Source organism: Sus scrofa, chromosome 15 (assembly GCF_054392235.1).
Source record: "Sus scrofa isolate SSC_HxYL_T2T_F1_AM1 chromosome 15, Sscrofa_HxYL_maternal_Yorkshire_Landrace_v2.0, whole genome shotgun sequence".
Lineage (NCBI taxonomy): Eukaryota > Metazoa > Chordata > Mammalia > Artiodactyla > Suidae > Sus > Sus scrofa.
In genome coordinates, this window is record NC_139397.1 from 58,054,352 (window position 1) to 58,073,766 (window position 19,415).

The 19,415-nt window shown below is 39.4% G+C and overlaps 1 protein-coding gene across 30 annotated transcripts in view; it reads left to right on the forward strand.

Annotated features, from left to right (window-relative positions):
• TENM3 (teneurin transmembrane protein 3) overlaps positions 1 to 19,415 on the forward strand; it is a 2,581,468-nt gene that overhangs the window by 2,080,329 nt on the left and 481,724 nt on the right. The gene's annotated exons all lie outside the window — the stretch shown is intronic.

The following is a 19,415-nucleotide window of genomic DNA, read 5'->3' on the forward strand; positions in this document are numbered from 1 at the left end:
ATGTGTTATATATGTATATGTGTATATGCATATATACATATATATACACATATACATATATATACACATATATATATTTTTTTTTTTTGGTAAGTTGCACCATGGTGCAACATAAGGCACTCGTGCATCTGACTGTGATTGTCCCCCAAAACTTAGAGGACACATGGATGATGACTCTTTGCAAGGGGCCAGCACCATAATGTCTTAAACAATTAGTCTGTTGGGAAAAAGCAAACTGACAAAAGTGAACTCAGAGAATGTAATAATTTGAGATGCTCACAGGCGTGAGCATCTAGAAGCCACCGTGTGGTACACAGAAACACTGGCCAAGAGTGCATTTCTGTGGTTCTGACTGCCTTATAGAAACACTTGTTGAGCTGTGATTGGTAAAGAAAGGATGTCCAGCCACTACGACTGAAAGGCACAGCCTTGGGTTTCCAGTGGATACTATCTGGTTTGACTACAGCCCCTAGAGATGGGCATTACTGCCCTCGTTTTACTGAGGAGAAATTTAGATGCAGAGAAAACACATAATCACATAAGGTCATAAAACTATTATATGCTAGAAATGAGATTCGGACCTATTCACCTGGTCCCAAACCTGCTCCCTTTTGTGCAATGTTGCATCTGGAGAATAGGAATAAGGCTTTGCCAATTATATGGGACTTCCTTCCCTCACCCACCACTAAATTTTATTGCTAACTTAATTATATTGTTTTTACTACATGAGCAACATATTAATATATCCTGATTTTAAAATATTTACAGAATTCAGGAGTATATCCTATAAGTGTATAAAGAATAAATGTACACAGCGTATATAGTATATATATATACACTATATGAAAGATATAGTCCATAAATAATTACATAAAGTATAGAGAATAATGTATATAGAGTACAGTATATGCTTCCAGTCCCTTCCATGTGTTCACAAACATGCATGTGCATTAGATTTCATTTAATCTAAATGAAATTCTCTGCTATGTATAATTCTGGTTCTGAGCTTATTACTGAATTTAATGGTGAATTTATTGGTTGCTAAACCTTACCAAGAACTTTATATGAAATCTTTTAAGTGATTTATAATGATGTCAGTAGACAATTAATAACTTGTATCCAACAGGAATCCTCATGGGAAAAAGCAAATTCAACTTTCGTATCTCATAACCCTGTGAAAAGAACACAGTACAGCGCGCCTGGCATATTCTATCTATGTACCCAATGGCCACCTACTTTCATTTGCTTAGTGGGTGTAAGAAAGCCGTTTTCCCCCTCAGAAAAATAAAGTGAAAAGAGAGAACTGGCCAAGGGCTAATTTGCAATTCAAAGAGAGCGTATCGTTAGGTAAGAAGGCAGAATAAGGTATTTTCATTGCTTTCTGAGTTTCAGCTTCAGCTTGTTCCTTGTAATCTGCATGTGTTACAGACTTCAGTCCCACCGTGGAAAAAGCACAGCTCTGAGTTTTACAACCGTCTTACAAAATCTTTTTTGTAAAAGACCATGCAGGCACTACCTTTTCAACTAATGTGAGGATTTTAGAGAGGTGGCTCTTGCAAAGACACCTGGCTCTCATGAGTGTTTGGTATGTAGGTATCAATCTGCAAGGTACAAAGCTTGGGCTGCTTGGAAATGACCTCAGAAACTCAGCATGGAAACACTTACTAACTTCACGATTGTATGGAAAAGTTTATTTTTGCAGGGCTCTGCTTTTGTTTAGTTGTCTTGGGATTTGTTTTGAAGAGTGAGAAATGGCTTTTAAATGTCTTAGTAATTAGGTGGTGCAGATACCTGTGTCTATGAAGCGAGTTATATTTTTCACATTTCGATGGCACCCCAAACTCGAAGATGGCAAGGGAATCTTTGAGAAGAGGAAAGCTCAGTAAGAGGGGAGCTGTCTAGCAGAGGGTATATGTGTTCAGATTTGGGGAATCCTGGCTATAGTTTAAGGTGATCAGATCCTCTGTGATACTTGCTTTCTACAGATAATTTATGGAACATTTCAGGAAACCACTTCCAAATTTTTAAAAGTTGTTTTTATGAATATTTTAAGAAAGTTATTTTGTAATAGTTCCTCTTTTCCCCTATGTTGACTGGTAATATGAAAAAAAGCAGGCAAATTGGTGTTAAAACAAGCAATTGCACATAATCAAGTTGATAACCCAATATAATAAATCTATTGCCTACTAAAAAGTGTTAAGATATTATAGGAATTATATAATTGGGGTGACTGCCTATAATAATAGCTTTTAAAAATGTTTTGTGGGGTTGTTTTTGACATTTTACCCCCAACTCTGAAATGGTTCTGCTAAATAAAATTATACTTTTCAAAAAAGTTGTTTCTTATCCACAGGGTTACTTTTTGAATGTAGCTTTCATACTAACAAATGAGTGAATTATTCTTACGTATTATCGAGAACATAGAAAAGCAAATCATGATGCTGAACTCAAAATATAATATTGATAACTCTAAAAAATTATCAGTTACTGGATCGTATGGTTATCCTGATGCCAGGAAATTGTGAATAAAATGTGTTATCTAGTGCTTAATTCATGTATTTTTAAAATAGCTACTATTCAATAGCGAATGAATAAATGGACTGAGTATGCACCAAAGTTCTAGGACTGATCTGGACATTCAATATTGCAAGTTAGTATGTTGTACTGTAAAAATCTGAGTATTTTTCAAACAAAACCTACCAGAACTCCAGCACAGAAACGAATGTTGCCCTTCAGAAAATCATCACCATGGAGTTCCCGTCGTGGTGCAGTGGTTAACGAATCTGACTAGGAACCATGAGGTTGTGGGTTCGGTCCCTGCCCTTGCTCAGTGGGTTAACGATCCGGCGTTGCCATGAGCTGTTGTGTAGGTCGCAGACGTGGCTCAGATCCCGAGTTGCTGTGGCTCTGGCGTAGGCTGGCAGCTACAGCTCCGATTTGACCTCTAGCCTGGGAACCTCCATATGCCGCAGGAGTGGCCCAAGAAATGGCAAAAAGACAAAAAAAAAAAAAAAAAAGAAAATCATCACCAGCTTCATGACAGTGACAATCTTCTCTGTCACAGCCAAGTCAGGTGACATAGAGGAACCCCATCCAATGAGTGTAATCACCTGATGTCTGTACGTCAGTGTTTTCAGTTAGACATTGTCTTCATTTGACTTAACTCTAAACTTTGAGGTTTTTCAAATAACATATTCACTTTTAAAGACTGATGGTTTTTATCAGAGAGAATAGGAAAAGTAAGAGAATATACTACTAGCTTTTGAATTTGCAAAGATTTATTCCAAAGAGCCCACAATAAGGACAGCACTGTCCAAGTGGGGGGTGGTCCCTACCGAGACCCTTTGGTGGTGCCATCCCACTCACCCAATCCTAGAGTGTGGATACGTTGGTTTAAACATCAGATCCTCATCTAATGTGTATATATACATACATGCCATCACATCACACAGTCTTAACTCAACTGCATGCACACTCCAGAGCACCGTGGGTTGTTTCAGCCAGCCCTCCATCAAAGCCAGACAAAAAGTCTATTTGAGAACCTTCACAGTTGATTTTGAGGATCCCCAAATTGCTCTAATCATTTAATCCTTTTCTAAATAAAGAATTTTATTTGGGATTAGCAGATGTAAACTAGTATATACAGGATGGATTAACAAGTTCCTACTGTATATAGCACAGGGAACTACATTCAATATCCTGTGATAAACCGTAATGGGAAAGCATATATATATTTGGAATCACTTTGCTCCACACCAGAAACTAACACATTATAAATCAACTACATGTCAATAAAATTTTTTAAAAAACTTCCAACATCAGAAGCCAACTACCTGATATTATTTTGGAACCAATGCACCATTTGTAAGAAAAGGGGGTAGGCATGAGAAGCCCACTTCCAGGTGATGGCTACATATGAAGATAATGAAGAATTACATTGTTTTTGTTTTTGTTTTTTCTTTTAGGGCCGCTTCCTTGGCATATGGAAATCCCCAGGCTAGGAGTCTAATCGGAGTTACAGCTGCTGGCCTACGCCACAGCCATGCCAAATCCGAGCCTCATCTGTGACCTACACTACAGCTCATGCAACACCAGATCCTTAACCCACTGAGTGAGGCCAGGGATCAAACCCGAAACCTCATGGTTCCTAATCGGATTCGTTTCTGCTGCGTTTCTGCTATGCCATGACAGGAACTCCAAAATTGCGTTTTTACAGCAATTAAGCATTATACCCAATAATCTCATGGTGACAAGACATTTGTAATAACTCAGAGACACTAAGTGAAATTTAAAGTGTTTAATTAGAAATTCTATTAAAATGTTGCAAGCTATTTACTTACTCTTGCAGAGATAGAGCGTATACTCAAACTTTCCTATCTTCCTTTCAAATTCAAAGGATTGACAATATTAATGCAGAGGTCTTGACACAGACAAAATTTGGTAATGCTGATTGGTTTTACAGGCCTGAACGAATGTCATGACCTTCAGATGTGTGTGTGACTATATGGCAGTATTTGTGTTGATTTGCAGCTTTTTTTTTTCTGTGAGCGAGGGCTCAGAGCACTGCTGGGCACCGCGGTATTGGCACGTCATAGCTAAATCCTGAGGAGGGTGTGAGCACCTGCAAGGGGAAGGAAAGAGCAGAATGTAGAAGGAAGGGAAGGGAAGGGAAATGATTTCCTTTCACAAAGTATCAATGGGAAAGTCCTGGGACAGTTGACACAGGGAAAATGGAAGATGGGTGAGTGGCAGTTACTCTCTAAATGCTGTTGCGAGATTAAAGGAATGAGTGAGTGAATAAAGTAGACTTTCACTGAGAGGAATTATCAGCAGAGGTGCCAGGAACAAGGTCTCCACAGTGCTGGCTGGCCCTCTTGCCTTTTGTATTTTGCTCTTTATGGCCACACCTGCAGTATATGGAAGTTCTCAGACTAGGGGTCAAATCAGACCTGCAGCTGCTGGCTTACGCCGCAGCCTCAGCATGGGATCCAGGCCGCATCTTCGACCTACACCATAGCTCACGGCAATGCCGGATCTTTAACCCACTGAGCAAGGCCAGGAATCAAACTGACGTCCTCATGGATACTAGTCAGGTTTGTTACCACTGAGCCGCAATGGGAACTCCCCCTCTTCCCTTTCAGATGTGGAATGAGACAGAATGTCACCACGTTCTCCTATTTGCTTTTCTACTCTTTCCCCACCTAAGATTTAAAGCTAAGGGAGACTGAGCCTTAGAACTACAATCTCTATGGTACTTCTATGAACCTCTATGAAAAGCATGTTATCGTTCTAGTCAACCTAAACCGTGGATCCTGGGTTGACTGGCTTCTCTGTAAAAATATCACACAGGAGTTCCCATCGTGGCGCAGTGGTTAACGAATCCGACTAGGAACCATGAGGTTGCGGGTTCGGTCCCTGCCCTTGCTCAGTGGGTCAAAGTTCTGGCGTTGCCGTGAGCTGTGGTGTAGGTTGCAGATGCGGCTCGGATCCCGTGTTGCTGTGGCTCTGGCATAGGCTAGCAGCTACAGCTCCAATTCGACCCCTAGCCTGGGAGCCTCCATATGCCACAGGAGTGGCCCAAGAAATGGCAAAAAGACGAAAAAAAAAAAAAAAATCACACAAACATGAATCTTATAGTGTTTTCCATTCTGTGGCTTTATTTTGATTTGGGGGGAAAATATCATGTCCCTGCCTTCCTTAATCCCTACCAGGCCTGGGTTCTCTTATCTCTGGTCATTTAAAAACTATGATTTCAAGAGTTCCCATTGGGCTCAGCAGAAAAGAATCTGACTAGGATCCATGAGGACACAGGTTCAGCCTCTGGCCTTGCTCAGTGGGTTGAGGATCTGGCGTTGCCGTGAGCTGTGGTGTGGGTCACAGATGAGACTAAGATCTGGTGTTTCTGTGGCTGTGGTGTAAACCGGTGGCTGCAGCTCTGGCTTGACCCCTAGCCTGAGAACCTCCATATGTCTTGGGTATGGCCCTAAAAAGCCAAAAAACCAAAAAAAAGTGTAGTTTCAGCATATTCCTCATGCTACAGCAGCCAGCATCTGCGGGTTCTTACTGTTTATTATAACTGCTCATGTTTCCTTAAAACAGGTATAATCTTTATAACCAGTTAGTTATCATCTTACTGCAGGGCTCATTCTTTTGACAGTTCAAAGTCTAACCACCCCTTTTCCTAATTGCTACTGAAAATATCTTTCCCTGAAATCTAGTCTTCAGGGCATCCAATGATTCTGAAGACCCTGGTTCAGGGTCAGAAGAACTGCAGAGGAAGCCAAAGGCCTCATAAATAAGGCCTTTTCCTCTTTCTACTGTGCATTGGAGGAGGTGCAGCTCATCATGCACAGGTGGGTCCAGTGGTGCATTTCAATTCTTGTCACAGGAGAAGGGGACATGTCCTTGAAAATTGTTTTGCCTGTTTTTCACCTGAGTTAAGAAGGAGGACACAGGAGAAGGGGAAACAGTAGGGATTGGGAGATGTTTTGATTTCTTTGCTATGTGTGATGCCTTTGCCTTTGGACCTCAATCCTATAAGCAGTAGCAATATTTTCACGGAACTTCCCATCTTCAATGAATTGTATAACAGTAATTAATTCTCACAGCATCCATTTGACTAAAGCATTATTATCCCTGTATTATAGAGGAGAAAACTGATTTGCCAAACCCCACAAAGAAAGTCAGTGTCGGAGTAAAGGATTATCGCTCAGGAGGGTCTAAAAGTCTAATCTCAGCTCAGAGATGCTTTTTTTTATTTTTAATTTTTTTCCTGTAGGAACAGATGCAGTGGGGATTTATCAGGTAAATTCACTGAGGGTATGTGAGCATGGAAGGCAGCTCTGCCCAGCTGAGTCTTTGTGACCATCAGACCAGTTTAAGCTGATTAGAGGTAGTGGGTTTTCTTAGACTCTTGTCAACAAAGATAGAAAAATAGAAGATGAATTACTGGATGGTGAACATAACCAAAAATGTTGATCTACCCATTGCCACATAAATCCAGTCAAGGTATATAGGCTTTTTATTTAGTGAAAAGACTTATTTTTGCAAAGATTGGGCAGACTAAGATATTTAGTTCACATTCTTTCCCATAATAACAACTCATTTATCTGTAGGTCATTAATCTCAAGGCTCAACACTGTAATTCAGCCAAGAAACAAGAAATTAACAAAGCAGTGGCCCAGCAGTCTAAAAATATTCCCCGAATTCTGAAATGCCAAAATGTGTTGCTCATTGATAAACTCTGTAGAGTTGTTTTACCACAGGCTAAGACCTGGTGATAATAGACTGGCAGCAGATTCAGAGGTAAAGAACCAAAAGCAATACGAGGGCAAATCTGCCAGAAGCCAACATGCAGAACCCCAGAGCTGGCCCTCCGAGGTCCAGGGCAGAATCATGAACTATAACATATACATCAAAACTCAAAAATCTGATCGGTTTTAAACCAATATGCTCCTGTATAGGTAAGCTGTTTAAGCACCACAGGTACTCTTTAATAACAACATGAGGTTTCGGGTTCGATCCCTGGCCTCTCTCAGTGAGTTAAGCATCTGGTGTTGTCGTGAGCTATGGTGCAGGTTGCAGACATGTCTTGGATCCCATGTTGCTGTGGCTGTGGGTGTAGGCCCGACAGCTACAGCTCTGATTTGACCCCTAGCCCAGGAACTTCCATATGCTTCAGGTGCAACCTAAAAAAGAAAAGAAAAAAAAAAAAAAGAAAGAAAAACTACATTATGACTACTTCAGTGATTACTGATATAATGGTCAACTTGAATATTCATTTACTTGATGAATATTCTTAAGCTCCTGGGATTCTGACAGTGAAGCAGACACGGCCCCTGCCCTCACTGAGTTTATAGTCCAGAGAGGAGAAAAGTCTATATGCAAAAACATGCGTTATTAAATGATTTTCGCTTGTGGTAAGGACTGTGGGTGAGATAAGCAGAGTAATAGGAGAGAATGACTTGGGGGGGGGTGTCTTTTCAGATGCAGGGGTTGCAAGTATCAGATTTGTAGGTACCTGCATATGAAGGGTGAGGCTTGGAGCCACCTGTGCCAAGAACTGAGGGAGAGCATTCCTGACTTGGAGGAAAGCTCCCTTGGAGGCTGGCTCCCAATGAGCAAGGCAGGTGTTGGCGAGAACGAGATTGGAGCAGCAGCTAGCTCCCATGGGGCATGGAAGGGCTTTTCCAGGGGAGCGATAAGATCTGATATAAATTTGCAAAAGAGGGATTTCCTGTCAGGGCTCAGCAAAAACGAACCTGACTAGCATCCATGAGGGCACAGGTTCGATCCCTGGCCTCACTCAGTGGGTTAAGGATCTGGTGTTTCCGTGAGCTGTGGTGTAGGTCGCAGACGCGGCTCGGATCTGGTGTAGCTGTGGCTGTGGTGTAGGGCCAGTGGCTATAGTTCCTATTCGACCCCTAGCCTGGGAATCTCCTTATGCGGCAGCTACAGCCCTAAAAAGACATAAATAAATAAAAATGAAATAAAGTTTTAAAAATTTGCAAAAGAGGATTTAGGTGGGAGTTGGGAGGGTTGAGGAGGGCAGTGATCAGGTAAGAGAGGAAGGTGGCTTGGACCAGGATGCAGACGGAGAGGCATACGCATTTCAGTATCCTCTGATGAAAACAGGATGGTCTTTCAGACACAGTAATAACTGAACTAAAGCCTCCTGAGCAAAGACCACATGCCTGTGACCGCCACCCCCGCCCCTGCAACCCTCCGGCCCCATCCCACTGTGGCCCTAATGGAAAGAAGTGCGATACTTATGCCCTTGTGCAGCTTCAGAAAATGTAGCTTAGAGAGGTTCAGCCTTCTGCCTGGGGTTTCACTACTAATAAATGGCTTAGCTGGGGCTCAGAACCCAGGTGGTTTGCTCGAGACTTCACATTTTTAGACGTGATAGAATTTCCAGAAAATGAGCATTTCCCATTTCCCAACTCTACCTGGCAGACTCTTGAAAAATAGATAATTCAGTCAGAAGAACTAGCCCCAAGAAGTCCAACCAGAGCGTGCTATTCTTTACTCTTGTGAGTGAATCAATAACATGATATGGGTACAAGTCCCTGCTTTGTTTCTTTTAAATTAAATATCCTTATTCTCTTAAACATCTTCCAGGAAAGTGTTATTGATTGTACCACATTTCAATAGTACATGTTGATTGTAAGGGGGGAAAATGTGTACATTCTGTTAGAAGGCAGGTGCAAAACAATGAAAGAAAATCGGGACAAAAACACTCCAAAAGCTTGACTTACCCTATTCAGACTTGAGGAGGAGGCCACATTCTACACAAGGCAATTTAAAGCAGTGAATAGCCTGGTTTTTGGTGACAAGGGACTGTGTAAATTGAGAAATGTGAAGAAATGCCATTTCGGAAATTTGAGCTTTACAAAAATATTTTGGCTTAGATTTAATTAAGGAGCTTTGTATTCTAAAGATTAAAGCTTAGAAATAGTTATCTTTCCAGGAAGGATGTTTCTCCTGTTAATGCTTTAAAGAAGAATTGCATCTTCTCAGGTATACATACAGGTGTTCTTTCTCCCCAAGATGGACCTTCTAGAGCAAATGACAGAGGCAGCACAATGTGAAAGAAATGTCTGGGAGACACTCCTACCAGACGCTAGAATTAGTGAGAACAACAATCTGAAGGGAACAGATATATGGAAATAGACTCCAAAGAAAGTAGAAAATACTAGCATAATGATGTTAGTAGCATGGGAAGAAATTTCTGGGGAAAGCTGGACTAAGAAAGTGTTTTGAGTTGGTGAGTATGTAATTCACCCAGTAAGACTTGGTTTTTATTTATTTATTATCTTTAAATATTTTTATTGATGTGTAATTTATTTATAATGTATTAGTTTCAAGTGTACAGTAAAGTGATTCGGAATATACACACACACACACACACACACATATTCTTTTTCAGATTCTTTTCCATTATAGATTATTACAAGGTATTGAATATAGTTCCCTATGCTACATAGTAAGTCCTTGTTGTTTATCAGCTTTTATATACAGTAGTGTATATCTGTTAGTCCTAAACCCAAATTTACCCCTCTTCCCTTTTCCCCTTTGGTAACCACAAGTCCGTTTTCTATGTCTGCAAGTCTGTTTCTGTTTTGTAAATAAATTCATTTGTATCATTTTTTTTTTAGATTCTACAAATAAATGGTATCATAGGATATTTATCTTTGACTTACTTCACTTAGTATGATCATCTCTAGGTCCATCAGTTTTGCTGCAATTGGCATTATTTCATTCTTTTTTATGGCTGAGTAATATCCCATTGTATGTATGGGATATGTAGACACTTCTTCATCTGTTCCTCCGTTGATGGACACTTAGGTTTCTTCCATGTCTTGGCTATTGTAAATGGTGCTGTTGCGAACATTGGGGTGCATGTATCTTTTTGAATTAGAGTTTTAGTCTTTCCTAGATATGCCAGAAGTGGGATTGTTGGATCATATAGCAACTCTACTTTTAGATTTTTAAGGAACCTCTATCCTGTTTTCCATAGTGGCTGCACCAATTCACCTTCCCATCAACAAAGTAGGAGTGTTCCCTTTTCTTCACACCCTCTCCAACATTTATTATTTGTAGACTTATTGATGATGGCCATTCTGACCAGTGAGAGGTGATACCTCATTGCAGTTTTGATTTGCATTTTTCTCATAATTTGCAATGTTGAGCATCTTTTCATGTGCCTATTTGTCATTGGTATGACCAACAGGAAATATCTATTTACATCTTATGCCCATTTTTATTGGGTTTTTGTTTTTTTTGATATTGTTGTATGATCTGTTTTGTATATTTTGGAAATTAAAAACCCTTGTTGGTCACATGGTTTGCAAATATTTCCTCCCAGTCTGTAGGTTGCCTTTTTATTTTGTTTATGGTTTCCTTTACTGTGTAAAAGCTTATATGTTTGATTAGGTCCCATTTATTTTTTATTTTATTTCTTTTATTTGGGAAAATTGAGCAAAGAACACATTTGTACAACTTAGTTTAGAATATTTGCCTATGTTCTCTTCTCGGAGTTTTATAGTCTCCTGTCTTATAGTTAAGTCTTTAGGCCATTTTGAATTTATTTCTGCGCATGGTGGAGGGAGTGTTCTCACTTCATTGATTTACATGCATCTGTCCAGCTTTCCGAACACCACTTGCTGAAGAGACTGTCTTTCCTCCATTGTCTATTTTTGTCTCCTTTGTGAAAGATTAATCGACTGTAGGTATGTGATGGCTTGGTTTTTAAATTGTAGTCCACTTGCTTTTCTTTAGTGTTATAAAGAAAGGACAGTAGGTGCAATCATTTGCACCCAAGACCTCCTCAGGAAGGAGAAAGGATCCAATCCTGAGAATCTAGGATCCGTCTATGTATATGTATATGTCAATCCCTAAAAAAACTAAGGGGAAATATACTCCTTGATTTGCAAGCAAGAAGGCAATCTCAACAGATGGGTTGTGTTTAGTGGTAACGATGTAGAGGCGGAATGGAGAGAGGACCAGTTTGGGGATAGAAAGAAGGCAAGTTAGGAGGGTCAGGTTGACTGGGGTTCCCTTATCCTCTCCCTCCTACTTCCCAGGTCACTTAAGGCAGGCCTGCTTATGCATGGAACTTTGGATTTGGAAATATATAAATACACTTTGGTACAGAGAAAGTCTATGAAACTAAAGGCAAAAAATTTTGACCTTGTACTTGGGTTCTGAAACTTTCAAGATAATGTTTGCTTTTTAGAAAACATATACCATGTGCAAGATATCTTGAGACTAAAGGACTCTTTCAGAGTTTAAGTCAAGTGGTTCTTATTTAATTGTTTGGTGTTATTTATTTATTAAATTTATTTATTAATTTAACTTATTTATTTAATAAGTTGGTTGATTGGTTGTGTGATGGTGAAGAGTTCCCTGCTGTGTGCCACCTGCCTGGAACCAGGCGTGAGGACCGTTCTTGGATGTCCTCTCTGTTCTGCAAGAAAGGCTGAAGAGATGAGGGTGCAGGATGGAATCCAGGCAGGAATTAGATGTCCTATGTACAGACCGGGGACATTCTTCCAGGTCAAGGAATGTATCCTGTTCATTTTGTTCCCCACCCCCACTCAGGATTCGTGGGAATATTTTTCTTTTTATTTTCCTTTTTGGCTCCCCCATGGCATATGGAGTTTCTGGGCCAGGAATCAGATCCGAGCTGAAGTTGTGACCTAAGCTGCAGGTGCAGCGATGCCAGATCCTCAGCCCACGTGCTGGGACTAGAGATCAAACCTGCCTCCCAGCGCTCCAAAGATGCTGCCAATCCTGTTGCACCACAGTGGGAACTCCAAGATTTGAGGGAATATTACTAGACTTTTTCAACATCACCCATGCCTTCCTTCAGAGATTTTGACTGCCCATCTGCAGGGTAGCAAACACCATGCTAGGCCTCTGGAAATAAAGTGGAAATAAGGTTCTTGTTATCATGAAACACAAATGGGGACAATAAAGAAGTGAACACAGTGGCTGCAGCTCCAATTAGACCCTAGCCTGGGAACCTCCACATGCCTAGGGTGCAGCCCTAAAAAGCAAAAAAAAAAAAAAAAAAAAAAAGTGAACAGATCAGAGGAGAAGAAAGATAATTTCAGAACACTTTTTGGAAAGGTGTTACACTATGCTTTAGGATAATAAGGAAGCTATTAAATTGGATGATCAGGAAAGGCCTCTTTGAGGAGTTGGGTATGTGGGGAGCCCAGAATAACAGGAAGTCTCCAGCTCAGGTGGGATTTAAGGAGGGACCCTTCCAGGCAGAGGCACCAGAGAGCCCACAGACCCTAGGAGAGACCCTCTTTTTTATGCTTCTGGGACAGAAAGGCCCCTGTCACCAAGTGACATCCTCTTCCATTTAAGCACAGGGTATGAGGATGCTTTGCCCTTTATGGTCAAAACCAGATGTCCTTCATTGACCTTTTATCAAGAGAACAGAGTAGAATTCAAGTAAACTTAAATAGTTATCAAGTAACCATAAGTGACATCATGTTTTGGTGTTTAAAAGGGTAGAACATTCTTCAGGGTATTTGCCCCTCCAGCTCTCTCTGAGATAAACATTTGCGATAAGTGTGTTTAAAAAAGAGCAAAAGGTTTTGTGAATCCTTTCACTCGAAAAGGACATGCACCATCTCAGTTGTTGAAATGCCAAGAATTGGTAAATGTTATTATAAACAATTTTTCAATAAAATTTTCAAAGGTATTTTCCCCATGAAAATTAATTAATCATTGCCGTCTTTTTAAACACGGCTCCCCAATTATTTTAAATAGTGTATAGCATTTAACTGTGTTATTCACCTAGTGAAAATAGTATTTCAATGAAAATTGTCAGCTACATTTTCTTAGGTTATCTAATTTTCTACTGTTTATCTTTTTCAAGGTGATGTATTTGTTAATATAGTCAGGATGTATAGATATATCTTTCCACTTGGCACATTAGGCCTAAAGTCTCCGAAATCCGAAATACAAAATATGGTGAAATTAGCAAGCTTCTTTGCTGTTTACATGCACCACCTTGTTAAACAGAGAGAGGTGTTAATTTTGTTTTCATTATAATGAAGAATAATCTGAAAAGAGCAAGAAACGCTTATCAAAGACCTACTTGGTGGTGGCCTTTTATGTCAATGTCTAAACAAAATGACCTGACTTGAAAATAAAATGGAAATATTAAAACACAGCTTTTCTGTGAGGTCAGAGCCTATTCCTTGGGAATGTTTAGAGAGAAAGCATACACCAGGCAATAATAGATTTAGAAATTCTGCATTGTGGTCAGAATAAGATCAAGTTTGGTGGGATTAGTTTATGCTGAATATTCAGAGCAAGATTAGATAGCAATGTTAACCAAATCCACAGATTTTCCTGGGGTGAAAATACCTCATTTCAGAGAAACCTTATGTTAGGCAAGTATGTTCTTAGAGGTAGGTGGGGGTTTTTTTTTTTGTTTTTTTTTTATTGTTTTCTTTTCCATCTGTTGCAAGGAAATAGGGTGTTTTTGAGCACTCTTTAATATGACAACTGTTAAAAAGCAAAATTATACATTACATTTTGGATTGTGGGTTGCTTAAAGGTAGGCATAATAATAAGCTTCCTGTTCAGAAAAAAGAGTGTTGTTATTATTGTTTATTTTTATAGCTACTCTTCACTCGTAATAGTACAGACCCTTTTGGCTGAGTCATTTGGCTAGGAGTGTCCTGGGGACAAACGAGTTACCTAAGCAGTGGGATGTTGCCTTATGAAGGATGACAAAATAGGATCGGGGCCCAGTTCTATAATATGTCCAACCACTGCTCTAGGAGCAGTAAAATCACTAATTTTTTTTTCTTTATTTTATGAAGTGGTTCAGTTCTCTTGATAAATGCTACTCAGCAGGCAATTTTAAATTCTAGGCACCTGAGGAAATTTTTAGATGAAGCCCTCTATTTAAACTGTAGTACGAAATGGCTTAAATGATGTTTACAACTTAGGGAGAGGACGTGTAGGGAGGCGGCAGGATCCCCCCCTCCCTGCCCCCAACCCCCTTAACTGGGCTCATTCTCCTTTGCTGTTTATATTTCTCCATGCAGACCAGAACTGAGGAGTAATTAACCACCAGTAAGAAACTCTAGCTGCATGAACTTAACATCTTTGAATTTCTGTTTCCTCGTTGGTTTAATGGGGTTCCTCTTAAGAGCCATCTCCTAGGGTCGATGCGTCCTTAAAGGTTAGCTTTTGTTACCATAACAGTGAAGGTGGCCATCTGCAGGACAGGAGATGAGAGTCACCTGGGAGTCCACTGTTCTGGGCCTAACTTTGTCGCTGGGTAGATTCTTGTTCCATTCCTTCGAGTGCCAGAAGCCCCAAGTGTGTGGGAAAAAAAGAAGGCGCTCCGTCCCTCTGTGACATTTCATGATTTGGTTAATTTAATACAATGAGCCTATACAGCGGAGCTGGCGTGTCATCAATAGCGATGAAAATTGGTGGAGCACCCACTGGGTGCAGCAGGGAGCTGGTGTAGGTTTGGGGGATAAAAGGAGATTTAAGATGAACCCCTGTGTCGCACCCCGTGTGCTCTGTGTTTTGTGCTGCAACGAACAGCACAGTCAGGAAGTGCCCCAGAGAGAGAGAGGCTGTGAATGAGCCCAGGACGGCCAAGTGCAGAGGATGGGGTTTGAAAAGCAGAGAGGGGCCGATGCTCAGATCTCAGGCAAGACCGAAGAACTAGGATGGAGCTCAGACCGCATCACACAAACCAACAATTTAAAGATGCTTAGCTAAGCTAAGCAAACCCACATCAGTTACTAAAATTACTGCCTTGTCTTTAATGATCTACCGTTTCCTTATTTGCTTCAGTTCTTTCATCAGAGCCACATCTTTGTGTTTTGGAGGTTTTTTTTTTTTTTTCCCTAGTTTGAACTTTAAAAATATTTCTGTTGAACATAACAAATTAGACATATATATGTGTGTATACATGTGTAAGTAGCAGGAGAGAAGAAGAGGGTATTATTGCTTATGAGACTGGGAATTATCGTTAGTATCTTTTGGATAAAATATGTATCAGTCTTCTTCATACCCTAGAAATGCAATGAAATACATTACATCTCTAGAATATTTTGATAGCATTGCCTGTTTGCCCATATGCAACGCGGAGGTACTGTGCCATGAGACGAGATAAATGAATAAGCCATCCTTAAAGACTTGCTTCAAAAAGCAAGCAATCTATACAGACACATACTCATGTTTACATAAATATTAAAGAGATAAAAGAAATGAGAGCAGAAAATAAGGATGTATGTAATGTTTATGAGCCATGTGCATAGTCTCTGTTTCCTTTTTTTTTTTTTTTTTTTTTTTTAATTCTCTTTGAGATGCTTCTATTTTCCCGTTGTTCTCCGAGTGTGATTTCTGCCCATCACGGATCCTCAGAGTTGTCATTTTCCCCACATGCTTTATAATTGTTTGCTAGGAACTCATCTTCAGCTGGAGCCCACACACTCTGGGCTGCCTGCAGTGTCCCCATGGAAGGCTTTTGCATTTCCCTCTGCTGGGCCAGAGGGGTTTCATATCTGTTTTTATGTAATCTCCCAGTCAAGGGTGCATGAGGTTGAAAATATGTCCCCTTAACCCCCTCCCATGGCAGGCACTTCTGGTTCTGCTCTGTCTCAAGACCTGTGACCTAAGCACCTCTGTGCCCAGCCTGTGCGACCGTGTGCAGAATTTTTTCTTGTCACCTTCTCAGAGACTTTACAGTCTTTTTCGCCCTCTCTGTTTGTACAGAGAACAGATCCAGCTTCCCGAGTCCCCTGGCCTCAATGCAGGTATCAAAACCCCCATCCATTAAACAGGGTCCTCAGGCAAACATCCAGTCTATCCAGTTGCAGACCTATTTCAGCCATTTGACTGTATATAAGTAAAGAGGTATTTATTATATGACTATGTTTATGTAATAGTAATACATAAGATATACATTAATTTTATTTATTGTAAAACTTGTATTTTATTCAGTATCTCTACATGTTCCAAGTTTTTGAGGGGAGGGAACGCTGTCTCTGATCAGTCCATCATGTCCACTAGAAGTTGTATTCACTGAGCTCTTGGATTCTTGTATAAAGGAGAAAAGAGGAACATTGATCACTTTTCTCTCACATAGAATGGAATGCTTGTCCATGAAAATTTTAGAATAGATGATTTTTAGTTTCATGGAAAACTCTATCCTTACCAAGAATGTACCTGACTCACTGTGTCAAAATAAGCTTTTTTTTTTTTTTCCTCCCACTTTGATAACAGGCATCAGAAGCCTTAGTTCAGTAGCCAGATCAGGCTGTGAGTCAACATTGTTTGAAAAAACCATTCCTGTCCAGCCACCTCTGGGGTGGCTCTGGCGGGGCAGTGGGTGGGTCACAAAGCTGGGGGCTCAGATGGATTTTGTAACTTGACATCTCTGGGCATCATGTATAAAATGGGGAATCTTCAGACTTTGGAAACTTGATATAAAGCAGATAAGAAAGAAGGAGACTTCTTAAATGGGAGTGAAAACCCTTCCTCTTTGTCCTGTAACTTCTGAGTCACCTCCAAGAAATCCTCCTTTGACTCCCAAGGAGAAGGGTTTGTAAACCACAAGACCAGATACCTCTTTTATGGCTAAACTTACATGGTTCTGGGAGAAAGTAGTGGTAGGCATTTCTGTCTGATAATTGTCAGCTGCTCATCTATCTTGGATGATTTCTCCTACATACTCCTCCTATTCCTTTTTAATAAAGTTATAAATTCATTGAGTGAGAGCTTGACGCCGAATCTCTTTCATATCTTTAAGTTATGCAACTTGTCATTTTTCTTTCTTTAATAGGGACCATCTCAAACTGGCACATATGGTCACCCTAACTTTAATGATTAAGTGGGATGGTTTTGGTAGGGTTTCCTGCAACTTAGACATATTTAATACTATAATAAGATGCATTTTGTTACCGTTTGTCTATGTAATTGTCACTTTAATAACAGATATATTTGAAGATACTCCCATCAATTGCACATGAATAAAAATAAGACCTCTTTTTTTCCCCCAAAGATCTTCTGGCCATTGTAAATTCAGTATTAGATTGGATATAGCCCAACACTGAAAAGAAAACAATACTATTAGATTCTCCTTTCACCTTGGATATTTTCCTACACAGAAGCAGAAACCAACGCATGTAATTATAACTCTGATGTGCCAAATTTCCAAATTGTTATAATATATTGTCATTTAAACTTTACTTTTTATTGGGAATATATTAATTATTATGCAGTAATCAAGTTTTTATTATTGGAAACTTTTAAAGCTTAATAAAAATAATATGGCTTTGGAGCTCCTGCTGTGGTGCAACATGATCAGCAGCATCTTGGGAGCACTGGGACCGCAGGTTAGGGATCCACTGTTGCCACAGCTGCAGCTTAGGTGGTGGCTTCAGCTTGGATCTGATCCCTGGCTGGGGAGCTCCATATGCCAAATAGCTGGCCAAAAATGGGGGGAAAAAAAAAAAGAATAATACGGTTTTAAAGCAACATTTATAAAATGCTTCAAATAATTTAAATATCAGTTTCAGGTGAGAAGTCAAGAGGTCTTCAATGCAGTGCCCTTCCTATGGGTAGGTCCATTTCTAAACTGTTAGAGAGAGTATCTTCAAGGTCACTGCTAAGGTATTTCAAGGAGTGTTGTCAGGACATACATTTTTATACTGAGTTCCTTGACTTCTCCATTATATTAGTATGTTCTTTGTCTTTGTGTGCTCTGTTAAAAGGCAAAGATAAAATTTTCATTATCCCTCTTTTCTGAGGTTTGCATTATTTTTTTTTTTCAAGAGTAGTTTCAGTGTGTTAATAACATGTAAATATGACAATCAAAAGTGCTTATCTGTCATCAGGAAGTGAAAGTAGGTGGGGAGTACCAACGTTCCTTTCTTTGTCTGGAACCTGAAATTTTTGTCATGAAACTATAAAAGAAGCTGGATAAAAATTCATAGTCAAGTATCTCCCAGTATAAGCTTACCCTCGTAATATATTTCACGAACTATTATTTCAAACAAAGAATAAAATAGAATTGCTTCCACTTTGACAGTCTACTGACAGTTTATAACAATGAAGAGACTGCCTGGTATTTGGATATACGAGAAAGCGGTGGGTTTCCAATTTTGATAATTTGGATATTTATTGCATTTTAAGAAATTAAATAGCAACATCAAATCTCCTTTTCCTTTTTTTCTTTTAAAAGTTAGTTTTAATTGCACAATAATTTCACAAATCCATTCTTGTAAAAAACATAAATAATATAAATGAAGCACATCTATTTGATCTGCACTTTTAATTTCTGATTTAATTTTAATTTTAATGCACTGTGTAGTAAATTGAATGAATTTAAGATTGGTGACTAAAAAAGGGAGGGAGCTTTTTTCCCTTATCATATGCACCTTGCCTTGTTGCAATTACTTGTCGTTGTTATGTTATTATGAATGACCTAATTTTATTCATTCTTTATGATCTAAAGCCAGATGACATTAAAACAGTAGAGGCTATAGTGTATGAACATTTTGGGGGGGAATAATTTAAATGTGGTCAGCCTTTATCAAGTTATGCTTAATTCTCAATAGCCTTTTCAAAATAAAGATATATATGTATATATGTATACATTTCTGGTTCACTCCCAAAATGGAGCATTGGAACTAATCTGGAGAGTTTTTTTCTAAGTCCTAGATGCTTTGGAATAAGAAATTGTATTAGCCAATTTAAATTCTCCAAAATTTATAAGAGTGACAAAAAGCAAGTGAATGTTTTGATATTGAGGTATATGGGGTGAAATGAAAGGCTATCTGAATTTGCTTTGAAATACTTCAGAAAAATAGAAAGAATGTGAAAATAATTTTTGAATGCTGGTGACGGGTATGTGGGGT